Raw genomic sequence first — 5320 nt, forward strand, 5'->3', positions numbered from 1 at the left:
ACTCCTGTTCTTATTATTATTGGATACAATATTGTAAGGGGCATATTCAATTGTCCGCAGAATTGGCGAAAATCCCGCGGTCCGAGCACGATTACCGATATTATGGTAATCGTGCGTGGAAAAACCGTTAATACGGTAATTTACTCGCTGGATTTCAGGGAGCCGCGAGCTGAAATCCAGCGAGATATTACCGCATTAACGGTAATATTTTTTGAGCGCTCCAACTTTGGGACAATTGAATATGCCCCATTATGAATATCTAGCCTCATAATATTCTGCAGATGATTATTTGAATATTTATCGTGCTTGCTGTAATGTATGTAAATTTTGTTTTAATATGTATTTTTGTTAAAAATAACATTTGCAATAGGTGTGACATAGCTTTTGGAAAGTCAAGTCGCAGTTGATGTAGCGAGAACGTCTTCAAATACAGGTATAAATTTTAAAGTACTTGCTTGAATGGATAAGATACGGCACATGAAATGTCCAAAGCTTATTTGACTCATTTTTTTTTACAGAACATGAAAGGCGTTTAACCAAGTCTACTGTTCCTGACCCAAGTTTTGAACCAAGTCAAAAAGGTATTTCTATATCCATTACAACAAAATATGCACATATCTCCCTATCTCTCACTCTCCCTCCCTCTCTCTCACTCTCCCTCTCTCTACCCCTCCCTCTCACTTTCACTCTCTCTCTCTCCCTGTCCATCACACTCTATCTTTATCCCTATTCCATACTCCAAACCTAGTAATAGTATTTCATTTTTATTTTAAATTATTTTACAGCTCACAGGGGAAGAGTGACTGAGGAAGACGTGTCGGAGCCTGTTGCCGATGTCCATCAAGGTAATGGTTTCACTGAAGCTTTTTTCGTTTAGTGTTTGAAATTTGTATACTCTGTCCATTTTTGTTTCTTTAAAGTGTGTGTATAATATATATATATATATATATATATATATATATATATATATATATATATATATTTTTATATTGAAAATAACATGTAAATACTCTTTATTATTATTTACAGAAGCCCGACACGTTGGAGAAATTACAGCAGAACGGGGAACATCAACGATGATTGCTGATATTCCAGAAGGTATAATTATGTTAAAAATTGTGGATACATATCTAGCTATCCATATATATACATACATTTTGTAATCTATCCATATAAATAAAGATAGACTGATGTCGACAGATATATATTAGATATACAGTGATCACAAATATATTATCTTTGTGACAAAATATATATATATTTTTTTAGAATCCATCATCACCAGAACATGTGGTTTCACCACTTACCACGTCTCATTTGCCTGATGCCATGGAAGAAATAGCATCTGCTGTTGTCTCAGAAATCAGTGAATATACAAATCTTTTTAATTGTTGTACTAAATACATGCTAATCTTTTTTAAAAAATTGTAAACATTATTTAATTGTATAATAATTAATTTCTAACATTTTTCTCTTTACAGAGCCAATTGAACATAACAGTGATTCATTGTCATTTTCTCCTGCCGAGACTTTGGTCCACGAAGATGCTGCAACAAGATTTGAGATGTTCCAGGAAGCCTTCCCCAACCTTCAAGTTCCATCCACCAAAGGGGAAGGTCCATCTCAAGCAAGGGTACACTCCACAGGCACCAGTCTTCCACCACAACTGCTGCACGGTCTGCCAGAAGAAAGTGCTTGGTTTCATTCCATCACAAACTTTGCTAGAATATGGAAGAGAGAGTCCTAGAATTGGTGATTCGGTAGACTGTTTGACGTCTGTTGTGGAAGAGGTACGAAGCTCCCGTAATGCCACCAATTCGTTATTGGAGCGACTGGTCACAGTCCAAGCCGACATTTCAGCATCTCTGCACTTGAACAACACCTTTCAAGCGCGAATGGCAGTCGCAATTGAGCAGAATGCAACGCTCCATTATCAGCTGAATCAATCCATGGCACAGATGCATATGCAACAACAGCAACAGACAATGCATCTGCAAATGATGACAATGCATCTTATGAATATTAATGAAGAGCTGAGGGTCCGGCGAGGCCAGGGTAATGGTTCACTCCCTTTACCTGATTGGAATATTTCTGGACTTGTTCCTCCAACACCACAGCCGAGGACGTCATCGGGACTGAACACCCCCGTGGTGGAAGTAAGAAGACCTGAGTCAGCAAGGAGAAGATTGTTTGTGGAAGAGCCAGAAGAGGAAATCATCAACCCCTTGTCAGGAGAGGATGAAGGGTAAGAGTGAAGAAAGTAATCTTAAAAAAAACGGAAACATTACCCGAAAACATATATGTCATATGTATTATTATTTTTAATTTTCAATATTGAAATGCTAGGATGTAAAAATTGGACATATTACTTGCAGAATATTGAAATATTACTGTTTGCAATGTGCATGTTAATGTATCCTTTGTTTTTAATTTAATTTTACTTTCATTTTAAGTAAACCAGAAATGCCGTGGATCAGACCGAGGAGGAACCTAAAGGAAGAAGATAACATCAACCCCTTAAAATCGTTACTTGAAAGTTTTTTTCTGTCTTTATCTATCTCTCTATCTATAAGATGTATGCATGTAAATGTAATGTATTGAAATGTATTGGGATTGATAGATTGATAGATTGATAGATTGATAGATTGTGGAAGAGCCGTGGAAGAGCCAGAAGAGGAAATCATCAACCCTGTGTCAGAAGAGGAAGAAGGGTAAGAGTGAAGAAAGTAATCTTAAAAAAAAGGATACAATTTTTAATAGCCTCATTACCCGAAAAAATATATATGTCATAGAGAACATCAACCTCTTTAAATCATACATCGTTACTTCAAAGGTTTTTTTCTGTCTTTGTCTATCTAGCTATAAGATGTATGCATGTAAATGTAATGTATTGGTGTATTTATATTAGGGATGTGCACGGGCGACTTTTGAGGTCTCATGTTTTGTGTTTTGGATCCGGATTTTCTCGATGTTTTGGGTTCGGATTTGTTTCGCAAAACACCTGCTGAAAGGTTTTGGTTCGGATTTAAGGTTTTGGATTCGGATTTTTTTTAAAAAAAGCCTAAAAAGTAAAAAAATCAATTTTTTGGGGTTATTTTCACTCCTACGCTATTATTGACCTCAATAACATTCAATAACAAGCATTTCCACTAATTTACCGTGTATTCTGAACACCTCACAATATAGTTCTTAGTCGAAAACGTTGCAACGAGCTATCTTTCTGGACTGCGTAGTGGAGTGGTCCCCACAATATAATAAGAAAACCATCAACTGGTCTTAATCGCACCAAAACATGTACCTGGACTGCGTAGAGGAGTGGGTCACCACGATATAAATTAAAAACCCTGAACTTGTATGATTCGCACTAATAATGTACCTGGACTGCGTAGAGGAGTGGGTCACCACAATATATATAATAAGAAAACCATCAACTGGTATGAATCGCACCGAATAATGTACCTGGACTGCGTAGAGGAGTGGGTCACCACAATATATATTAAAAACCCTGAACTTTTATGATTCGCACCAATAATGTACCTGGACTGCGTAGAGGAGTGGGTCACCACAATATATATTAAAAACCCTGAACTTTTATGATTCGCACCAATAAATGTATCTGGACTGCGTAGAGGAGTGGGTCACCACAATATATATAATAAGAAAACCATCAACTTGTATGATTCGCACCAATAATGTACCTGGACTGCATAGAGGAGTGGGTCACCACAATATAAATTAAAAACCCTGAACTTGTATGATTCGCACCAATAATGTACCTGGACTGCGTAGAGGAGTGGGTCACCACAATATAAATTAAAAAAGCCTGAACTTGTATGATTCGCACCAATAATGTACCTGGACTGCGTAGAGGAGTGGGTCACCACAATATAAATTAAAAACCCTGAACTTGTATGATTCGCACCAATAATGTACCTGGACTGCGTAGAGGAGTGGGTCACCACAATATAAATTAAAAACCCTGAACTTGTATGATTCGCACCAATAATGTACCTGGACTGCGTAGAGGAGTGGGTCACTACAATATAAATTAAAAACCCTGAACTTGTATGATTCGCACCAATAATGTACCTGGACTGCGTAGAGGAGTGGGTCACTACAATATAAATTAAAAACCCTGAACTTGTATGATTCGCACCAATAATGTACCTGGACTGCGTAGAGGAGTGGGTCACCACAATATAAATTAAAAACCCTTAACTTGTATGATTCGCACCAATAATGTACCTGGACTGCGTAGAGGAGTGGGTTACCACAATATATATAATAAGAAAACCATCAACTTGTATGATTCGCACCAATAATGTACCTGGACTGCGTAGAGGAGTGGGTCACCACAATATAAATTAAAAACCCTGAACTTGTATGATTCGCACCAATAATGTACCTGGACTGCGTAGAGGAGTGGGTCACCACAATATAAATTAAAAACCCTGAACTTGTATGATTCGCTCCAATAATGTACCTGGACTGCGTAGAGGAGTGGGTCACCACAATATAAATTAAAAACCCTGAACTTGTATGATTCGCACCAATAATGTACCTGGACTGCGTAGAGGAGTGGGTCACCACAATATAAATTAAAAACCCTGAACTTGTATGATTCGCACCAATAATGTACCTGGACTGCGTAGAGGAGTGGGTCACCACAATATAAATTAAAAACCCTGAACTTGTATGATTCGCACCAATAATGTACCTGGACTGCGTAGAGGAGTGGGTCACCACAATATAAATTAAAAACCCTGAACTTGTATGATTCGCACCAATAATGTACCTGGACTGCGTAGACGAGTGGGCACTGGGCACCACAATAAAATATATAAAAAAAACTTCAACAGGTCTGCATTACACTGCACATACGGCTGCTCCTCCATCCTCTCCATCATATACATGTTGGAGTTTCAGCGTGTGAAAACCTCTTGTTTTTGATAATGTCAGTGCATTTTGAATATTTTTCAATTTGCCCCACACCACTGAATGTACTTTATCTATGATACGCATCTATCTATCTTGACTGCGTAGTGTGGTGGCCCCGGTACACAATTTGGTACCGAGGCCACAATATAATTAAAAAACCCTCCACGGGTCAGAATTCCACCAAAAAAGGGTATGGACTGCGTAGTGTGCCCGGAACACAATTTTTTACAGCGCCAACAATATAATTAAAAAATTGGGCATCAACTGTCACCGTTGTTTAATATCTGATACACCTAAATATGGACTGCACAGTGGAGTGGCCCCGGTAGTAAATTTGGTGCCGGGGCCACAATACCTCCTCCAACTTCCAAGTGTAGTGTTT

At 38.1% G+C, this 5320-nt stretch overlaps 1 long non-coding RNA gene across 1 annotated transcript; it reads left to right on the forward strand.

Annotated features, from left to right (window-relative positions):
- Positions 1 to 1056: 1056 nt before the first annotated feature.
- On the forward strand, positions 1057 to 1631 carry LOC142105086 (uncharacterized). The gene is made up of 3 exons (XR_012679680.1): positions 1057 to 1098; positions 1270 to 1366; positions 1482 to 1631. It is a non-coding gene; the product is annotated as an uncharacterized LOC142105086 (long non-coding RNA).
- Positions 1632 to 5320: the final 3689 nt, after the last annotated feature.

The sequence above is a fragment of the Mixophyes fleayi genome, chromosome 1 (genome assembly GCF_038048845.1).
Source record: "Mixophyes fleayi isolate aMixFle1 chromosome 1, aMixFle1.hap1, whole genome shotgun sequence".
Classification (NCBI taxonomy): Eukaryota; Metazoa; Chordata; class Amphibia; order Anura; family Limnodynastidae; genus Mixophyes; species Mixophyes fleayi.